Raw genomic sequence first — 10,411 nt, forward strand, 5'->3', positions numbered from 1 at the left:
ATGGATGGTGGCTATCGACAACAAACTTGCCAAACTCACCTCTATTCATGATGTCCTTGAACAAGTTCCTAAGCCCATTTAACTTAGCCTTATCTTTACCTTGTCATACCATTTTTATTTTGCCTACGTCATTTTGTTGGATATGTTTTCTGTTGGTACTCTCATAGATTGTCTTGTATTTATTATGATGATGTTTTGTCCGGTAGTTACTTCTTTGTCTTTTTGACAATGGATGGATGCATAGGCTCTTTTTTACCTTCCTTCTTCTTTTGATGATGTCAAGAGGGGAAATATTGACGGACTTATAGTGCTTAGTAGCTACTTAGATTTAGACCTTTGACTATGGTCTTTTTCTTTTTGCGTTCTCTAAAACTGATGGTTTAAAATTTTTACTCTGGTCTTAGTTAATCTATTGTGGATGTTTCCTTCTTCTATCACTTGTCTTGATAGATTGATATTCTTATGTTGAGGGTGAACTTAATTTCAAGGGGGGAATTTGTTGAACTAATTATGTTGATGATGACAAGTCCTTAATCTTTTTATTCCTTTTAAACTAATGGTTGTATACTAGATGGTATATGCACAGGTTTTACAAAGACTTTTATTCATGCTTGAAAGAATATTGAAGACTTTGGTTATGTCCTTGTCCTTGAGTCTAACTTTGTAAAGATGTAAGTTCTGAGGTAACTCATGGTGTCTGTACTGAACAGCCCCAAAGACTGTTCAGCTTAGATAAGTTTTTTAAAGGCATAGCGTAAAAGTTCTTTGCTGATTTCAAAAATATTTTATTATCTTTGAACGATATTATGTGTTGACATTATCTTTCTTATTTTGTGAAAACTTTTGGTTAAGATAAAAGAAATATTTTTTTATCAAATATTTAGTCAAAGTAGTTGTGAAGAAAAGATTTGGTTTTATCTCTTAAGATAATCATAATTATCTTATAAGATAATTAAAATTATCTCATAGAATATTTACTCCATTTGTGGAAGATCTTTTCAAAACAAGTTTTTATATATATATATATATATATATATATATATATATATATATATATATATATATATATATATATATATATATATTAAGGTGTTGGAAATCAGTAAGTTGACTTGAGCAAGAAAACACAAACGCAGCACTTTCACGTAGCATTATCCTTTGCAAACTAGTCGTTCAAAAGTTTTTTTTTCAAAGAGTTTTGCAAATCGTATTAGAGTCATGCCTTTTAATTAACTTCCGAGTTCTCAATATTTACATCTATAAATGAAATCATTGTTCTCCATTGTTCTAATTTGTGAACCATATAAGGAGACAACAAGAGTTGTAATTTTCATTTTGTGAGAGAGTGTTTTATTGGGGTACGGGGTTGTACTCGAGTTGCACGATCGGGGTGGTCGTGGGGATTTTCTTTGTAATCGAGTTTTGGTTATAAAGGAAATAATAAAAAGAGAGAGCGTGGACGTAGACCTTTAGAGAGTAGGTCGAACCACATTAAAAATCTTGTGTTCATGTTTTTCTTTGCTTTGTTTTCTCGTTACTTTTCACGTTTTTACATTCACGCATACAATCAGCAGTACAACACAATTCCTATTGTTTAAACAGTCGTTTGAACTGTTTAATTTGACTGTGTACTGACTCGGAATTGTTTTGTGAACGTGCTTTGCGCTTAAAGTTTTAAAAAGGTACTTAATTCACCCCTTCCCGCTCTTAAGTACCGGATCAATAAACTCAACAATTGGTATCAGGGCCTCGTTCTCTTGATTGCCTTATCGCCTTCCCATTATCGACCGAGCTCACATCTTTGAGCTTCCTCACATTATCGAGAGTTTGATCATTTTTCACCTCATTTTCAAACTAAACGGTGTAAAACATATCCTCCCTTGTGAGAGGAGGATGATCAAACTCCACACTTCTTAGGCATACAACAACATTGGAGACTTCACTAGTCTCCTTGCCCTCCACTTCATCTTTACACCCTTCTATTTCAAACACTAATTTCTCGAGAAGGGAAGGGAAGACATCATAATCATCAAATTTATTTAGGAGGGGGGTTTTAAGCGACTCACCCATGCAAACTTTATAAAACAAAGGAGCATCGGACTCCTCGTCAACATACATGATCTCAAGTAAAGGGGCATAAGAAATGAGTTCAAGGTCATCGGTGGGTATAAGGGGCCTAACCTCACCGCAAAAAGGTGCCTCAAATTTCTCTAAAAGAGGTTCAAGTAAATGCGCCTCACAATTCCCTTCACAATCGATGCTCGCACTCTCCTCCTCAAAGAAGATGACTTCCAACAAAGGGTCCAGAGAAATGAGGTTAATGGAGTCAATAGGTTTAAGGTATTCATCATCAAGAAGAAGGGGAGCATCAAATCTCTCAAAGATAGGCTCCTCAATTAAATCAACCTCAACATCCTATTTCTCCAATAAGACTTCCTCACCAAAAAAATTCATCATCCCATTTGACCTCTAAATCTTCAACCATGATGCTTTCTTCATCACTCTTGCTCTCATAATCCGCAAATATTGCATCGCCTTCATTGGTGGGTGTGGCTAACGGAGTGGTGGAGGTAGTATGTATATCCTCGAAAGGGGTATAAGGCTCAACCTCAAAAAAAGGGGTGTCAACCTCAAGTTGCTCAAAAGGTCTTTCCACCTCAATCTCAAGCCTCTCCTTCAAGACATCCTCACTATCCCCAATCTCCAAAGCACCCTCACTAACACCCACAAGCTCCTCACCAACATCATTCCTCAAATTACTCTCCTCATCACCCGAGAAAGGCAAATGATTACCCTCATAACGCCTCAAACTTTCATCACCAACGAGATCATTGACCTCACTCACATGGCTTTCTCCACAAGTCAAAGCACTAGGTTCAAGAGCGTCATTAGTTGTAAGACCCAAAGAGGTTGAGAGAAAATTTGTCCCATATCGGGAAAATATGGAGCTTGTGATATGTTTATAAGGGCTTCCACCCACCACTTAGTAACAAGGCCTTGTGCTTAAGTGAGGACAATTTATGGGCGCAAAGGTAAACATCCCATCTTATTGGGGTTGTGTTACGACGGTGGCGGGTCGGGTTGTTATAAATGGTATCAGAGGAACCCTGCGACCATGTGGTGAGCCTATGGTCAGGACTACCCAGGTCACCCATCTAGCGGGGGAGGATTCTGGGCTTGGCTGCGGTCAGCCTCCGGGCACAACGGGGACGTTGTGTTATTTAAGTGGGGGAGTTTGTAACACCCCAAGAGGTTGAGAGAAAATTTGTCCCATATCGGGAAAATATGGAGCTTGTGATATGTTTATAAGGGCTTCCACCCACCACTTAGTAACAATGCCTTGTACTTTTGGGCTTAAGTGAGGACAAATTATGGGCCTAAAGTAAACATTCCATCTTATTGGGGTTTTGTTACGACGGTGGCGGGTCGGATTGTTATATTAGTCAAATCCATTTGTTGGTCAAACAAAGTGTTGCTCACTTGGCAATTTCTGGAACGGTTGTAAATAACATTCAACACTTCCACACATCGATGATAAGCGTCAAGTGAGCTACTAAGGGCATTAGAAGGGTCAAGACAAAAGTCATCCAAACTAGGGCCAAAGGGTTCCACATCATTCGTACCATCAAGCAAATGAGAATCCATGGGGGTTGGGGAGGAAAAAGGACACTGTAGACACATCAAAGTTGTCTACCTGGCCTTACGGGTACCCGATAATGAGGCTCAAATTTAATGACTAAATGAAAATTGACAATGTTATAATTAAAGGCTCTTTACGCTTATTTCCCGAGCAACCTCTTAAAATGGCATAAACCACTTTTATACCATCCAATGTTATCCGCCTAACCGACTTAATTCGTATGAATAAACCAAGCCAACAGTACGATATTTATCGACTCGGGAGTTAATTATGTGTAGTCATAAGCGTTTTACTGATGACAAGGATAATAATTCACTACTGGGTTTGGTCCAACAAAGTACGATTACTTGAAAATAACCCCACGTTAATGCCCAATGATGTACGGTAGTGCAGCCGTCTCAAAGTCCCAAGTGTAGAAGGCAATTACGAGGCTAACTCCTAATCCTAATCCAAGAACAAGCAGAAGAAAACAAAAGAGATAATGAGTGATATTAAGTATCACATGTGCTTAGGATGTTACACGGACACTAATTGTAGAAAACGAATAGAACACAAACTTTTGATTACAAATCCTATCTTTTCTGACCTCAAGTCAAGGCAAATATTCAAACCCAAACACCACTATAAATACACCTTTGTTACAAGCTCATAGGGGACGGACAACAATATTTTAAAAGAGCACAAGATTGATAGACACAAATATCGTCACATATAAAAAACCAGATCCATAATTCTATTATCCCAGTTTCAAATCAAACCACACATTAAATCATCCCAGTTTTCCATATAAGCGCATAAGAGCCGTTAATTTACGACAAAGTCGAAATTCATTAATAGTCAACATCCAGATAGGCCTGAGGGTGTCAAAATTGAATAAGTTTTCTTTACTCTCTTTATTTCATTCTTTTATTTATTTTCTGTATTTTATTGTATATTTGTATATAATCTAACTAGTTAACTTGTCCTTGTATATAATTATATCGTCTTGTATAAAATTGTATAATTAACCTTTTTTATTGTCAATTTTCGTCAAATATATAATATTACAAATAAATAGTAGAGGCCGTAAGTTTGATGGGCGGTCCGGGTGCCTAACACCTTCCCTGACCGTACCTTTACCCCCGAATCCGCAATCTTTGGTTTATACTAGAGTGACCGATCAGTCCCCATACCAGGGATCAAAAGAGGCCTTTTCCGTTAACTTTATTTTTGTATGTTTTTTTGTAAAACCTACTGGCGACTCCCTATTATATTATTTACTTAAAAATTGAAATTTTTCACGGGATCTCACAAACACGTACGAAATGAATGATCAAAAGCACTACATGACCCACATTGAACATTAACATCATCATTTAAACACCCATTTGGAGAAAGATTTCCATGATAAAACGACTCTTGTTGTTGAGGGTAGGGCGAGCACGAGTTAAATGGTTGCATGTTATTGTTGTCATTACACATGTAGGAATCCATAGGGGGTTTGAGGGAAGTAAGATGGACACACATCAAGTGAATGACCAACGACACCACATGACCCACATAGAAAATTATTCATATTCATTTGGGGTGAGGGGCATATATCACAAGTATGTCCATAATTTCCACATGATGCACATTGCACATTACATATGTCGAATTAAGGAGGGGTGCATATGAAGAGCAATAAGTAAAATTATGTCCATAACCACCACATGAACTAGAATAAGGTGAATAAGCATGCATACCATAAGAATTATCCTTTTTTTTGTGTTTTCAAAGTTTTTTCAAAAGCAATAAAATGACTAATCCTAAAACTCAAGAAAGACATATATCTAACAAGACACCATCCCCAGTAACGGCGCCATTTTGATAGTGGTCTTTATCATGAAACCCACTTCAAACAATACTTATAAACTCAACTACTATGTAGCTAGTGGTCGAGGTCGAACACGGAGATGGTGGGATTAGATTGCCTATGAGCCCTTGTTTCGTTTTAATTTAGTCTAGCACGCGACATGTGAATGAATACTACTCTGACGAACTAGGCTAGAACATGAAGTAAATAAACACATAATCACTTAAAACAAAGAGTGGAAAAGCTAGGGTTTTTGGGTTCATCTAGGTAGGGAGAGAGAGATGCATGTAATACCACGGATTCTTGAGTATGGTGAACTCGGTCGAGTAGGTTGTACTTGACCGAGTGGGTCATCAGGTGTTTTGAGGCAGGCTACTGCCTTAGGTGCACTCAGCCAAGTATGTGAGACACTCGGTCGAGTAGGATGTACTCGGTCGAGTATGTCTGGTATTCGACCGAGTGCCCGGTCTGACGAGTTAATTTCCGCGGTTTAATTAGAGTGATAAGGGAGTTATATATGTTTCGATATTGATTTCATTAATCAGCTTATTAAACCTAAAATATTTATTTAAACACTCCCTAATCACTCTAATTACAAAGCAAGCAAGATCTAGCTTTCGGTTATCGGATTCCGTGTTCTTTTAGCATCCGCTGAGTTTTACACATTTAGTCTTTTGGTTTATAGTTGTACTTCCTTTTTCATTTAGTATTTTGGTTATGTAATTTGATTAAACTACTTTTACTTTATATATACGTTCTTTGATGGTTTATTTGATATACCTTTCCTCGGGAAACCGAGATGGTAGAACTTCCGTTTACTAAGGTAGGCCTTGATAAGGCACTTTGGTAGATGGAGGTGTTACAATGCAAAGGTCAACGAGAAATGGGTAATGGTTTTGGTTAAGGTTTAGTTCTAGTGTCTTAGGCCTTCCTTAAGCTTACCATAAGGCTTTCACTTTATGTGAAACTCATCACAAACATGCTATCAAACATCCTTTTTCATTCTCATTTAAAGAGATACTAAGCATACATCAATGAAAAGTTTGAACTTTCACACTTCATTTCATCGAACATCTTCTATGCATGTAAGTAAAGACTCAATTTTTAACCCATATTCAAATGTAAACAACTCATTATCATCCCTCATGTTTACCCAAACTCCTCCTTAAACCCTAGACATAATCTACTCAAACATGATTAAAACAAACAGCACAAATAACACAACAATAACCATGTCAAACATAGTAAATAACAAGATTGAACAAACAAGATAAGAGGAATGAAATAGCATGTAATAAAAGAGAGAAAGACTGAATATTTACCAACAATGAAGACTTGGATGAGAAAAGCAAGAACTTGTATTAAACACAAACATGGAGCCTTGAATTTTCATCCAAAAAATCATAAACAAACTAACTATTACAAGATTAAACTAAATAAGAGAAGTTATTGTGGAAAGATTAAGGTAGAAAATAAACTAATTAATCTAATTATACTAATTATAAAGTAATATTACTAATTATTACTAAACATTACATACAAACTAAATAAAATGAAATCCTAAAACATAAACTAAAAACTAGGGTGAAAAATAAACTAAGTAATGATGTATATATATATATATATGTATATATATATATATATATATATATATATATATATATATATGTATATATATATATATATATATATATATGTATATATATATATATATATATATATATATATAGGCGGGATCTCGTGAGTTTGGTTCTTACGGTGAGTTGTGAGTTTGGAAAATATGGACCATTGGATAAGTACACACGGCTGAGATTGGCTCTAATACTAATAATAAAACGCACGCGCTTTGCTTTCCTAAACACGTTACACATCACAAACCTCAAACATGGCCTCATCTCCTCTTCCACTATCATCACCACCCAGCCATTCCCTCTTATTTAATACCTCAAATTTATTATATTCATTTGATTACCCTGTTTTCTTATTGATTTTAACTTCCGTTACACCACTTTTTGATTAGTATTCACTCTTGTGTTGTCCCCCAAATTTTGAACCCTAAATTGAAATGACTGGTCTATGAACAGATGCGGTGCACGAATCCATGGTTGGCTCAAGTTGCTTGAAGATGGTTCTACTTTGCGTGCTTTGGGATGAATGGGGAGTTGATGAGTCAATATATTGAGTTTGTTGCGGACAAGTTGTTGGGAGCGTTAGGGTGTGGGAAAGTTTACGGTGTTTCGAATTCATTTAATTGGATGAAATTGATTTCGTTGCAAGGGAAGACTAATTCAATGGAGATAAGTAGTCTTAGCATAGTGATTTCAAGTTAAGTTTACTGCTTTTGTGATCGTATTATGTGATGCAGAGGTTAATCCATTCTGAAATGATTGCATTCTAGTAATTTTTATGAAAAGATTGAATCTTGTCATATTTCTGGATATCAATGTAGATCCTAAGTACTAGGTTGTGTGATGAAAGAGTTGAATACCTAAATCTGTGTTATTATTAATTGATTCAGCTGAACTCTGGGAAAGTCTCTGCTGTGGGTCCAGGAAGTCGTACTAATGATGGGACGGTGATCGCTGTGAGCCTTAAGGAAGGAGACACTGTTCTATTGCCTGAGTACGGTAGCCAAGAGCTCAAGCTTGAAGATAAAATGTGAGCTCCTTTTCTTTCCAAGTATTTTTGTTGCCTTTTCGACATTTTCTGGTTGCTGATGTATCTGGTGTGTATATATATGTTGTGTTGAGTGCATATGTGGTTGTGCTCTGATGGCAATTGGGTTTTCGGTTGACATCCAATGGAGATAAGTAGTCTTAGCATAGTGATTTCAAGTTAAATTAGTAACACTCGTGTATCTCAGGACGAGTTTTCCAATCTCAAGACGAGTTTTCAATCTGTATATATATGCTGTGTTAAGTGCATCCATGCTATAAGTTCCTTCTTGCGGAACTTGATTGATAGTAGTTTTGACCTCCGAGCTTTATTTCTACTGATAATTATATTGGCTTCAAATGTTTTGCCTGCAGGTATCATCCATTGAAGATATAATGGGTAAGAACTGATGAACAGGTAGCATTTGAAGGGATTGCATCAGCAATCATCAGTGGCAGAAACAAAGAAGGTGCTAGCTCTACTGCTACTAGAAGCCTTGCTACTGTTAAAAAGATTGCAAGTTCAATGACTACTGCCAAGAAAGAACGGGTTGAAACCGGGATTTGGAATGTTCGTGAAGACCCGATCCCAGCTGATGAAATCCTGTCATTCTCTATGCAAAAGATGGAGGCCATGACAGTTGATGCCCTGAAAGTACAGGCAGGAATGGCTGAAGACGATGCTCCATTTGATGTTTCTTATTCAGTGTTACAGTCAAGCTGATATGCAATACGTCGTACATTGTAGATTATCATTATATGTCCACGACTCCACGGCCATTTTGATTTTGCCTTCTGACTTTTATATGATTGCTTCAATATCCATATCGTATGTGTGTGAATGTGCAAAAATGTAAATGCATACAAGTTTGTTTGAAATGTCCCTTGGAAGCCGCTGGAGGTTTTATATAGAGTTTTGAAGCTTATATGATACTCCTGTTCTCATAAACAAGTTTGACTTTGCTAGACGATTACAATAACACCAGAATAACAGCATAATAACATGCGGTAAAAAAAAGAGTAAAAAAATCAAAGTGACACCGGAATAACATCACAATAACAGCGGAATAACAGCACAATAACACCAAGTAAAAAAAAATCAAAGTCGTAAAAAAATTCAAAGTGACACCGGAATAACATCACAATAACAGCAGAATAACAGTACAATAACAGCATAATAACACGTGGTAAAAAAAAAAGAAAAAAAAATCAAAGTCGTAAAAAAAATCAAAGTGACATCGGAATAACAACACAATAACACCACAATAACAGCACAATAACATGCGGTAAAAAAATCAAAGTAGTAAAAAAATCAAAAGTGACACCGAAATAACATCACAATAATAGCAGAATAACAGTAGAATAACAGCACAATAACACGTGGTAAAAAAATGAGAAAAAAATCAAAGTCGTACAAAAAATCAAAGTAACAGCAGAATAACATCACAATAACAGCAGAATAACAGTACAATACCAGCACAATAACACGTGGTAAAAAAAAAGAAAAAAAATCAAAGTCGTAAAAAAAATCAAAGTGACATCGGAATAACAACACAATAAAACCAGAATAACAGCACAATAATATGCGGTAAAAAAATCAAAGTAGTAAAAAAATCAAAAGTGACACCGGAATAACATCACAATAATAGCAGAATAACAGTAGAATAACAGCACATTAACACGTGGTAAAAAAATGAGAAAAAAATCAAAGTCGTAAAAAAAATCAAAGTAACAGCAGAATAACATCACAATAACAGCAGAATAACAATAACAGCACAATATTATGTGGTAAAAAAAAGAGAAAAAAAAAATCAAAGTCGTAAAAAAAATCAAAATAAAAAAAGCACAATAACAGCATAATAACACGAGGTAAAAAAAATACGAGTAAAAAAAAATTCAAGGAAAAAAAATCTGGTACAAAAAGAAAAAAGAAAAAAGGTAACATAATGAGAAAATTAGAGAAAAACATAAGAGAAAAAAAATCAAAGTTTTAAAAAAAATGCATAATAACACGAGGTAAAAAAAAAAAGGGGAAAAAAAAATTAAAGTAAAAAAAAAAAGTAGCACTAGAAAAAAAAGAAAATAAGTAAATGACAGTGGTTATATATGACATGTAAGATTAGATCTTGGTCATTCATCTCTAATATAATCTAGTGGTTGAGATTTCAAATACCAAAACTCACAACTCACCATAAGAAACCAAACTCACAAGATCCTATCTCTCTCTCTCTCTCTCTCTCTCTGTATATATATATATATATATATATATATATATATATATAT

At 35.5% G+C, this 10,411-nt stretch overlaps 1 long non-coding RNA gene across 1 annotated transcript; it reads left to right on the top strand.

Annotated features, from left to right (window-relative positions):
- Window positions 1-7,324: 7,324 nt before the first annotated feature.
- On the top strand, window positions 7,325-9,007 carry LOC141621856 (uncharacterized). The gene is made up of 2 exons (XR_012532735.1): window positions 7,325-8,132; window positions 8,504-9,007. It is a non-coding gene; the product is annotated as an uncharacterized LOC141621856 (long non-coding RNA).
- Window positions 9,008-10,411: the final 1,404 nt, after the last annotated feature.

Source organism: Silene latifolia, chromosome X (assembly GCF_048544455.1).
Source record: "Silene latifolia isolate original U9 population chromosome X, ASM4854445v1, whole genome shotgun sequence".
NCBI classification, from domain to species: domain Eukaryota; kingdom Viridiplantae; phylum Streptophyta; class Magnoliopsida; order Caryophyllales; family Caryophyllaceae; genus Silene; species Silene latifolia.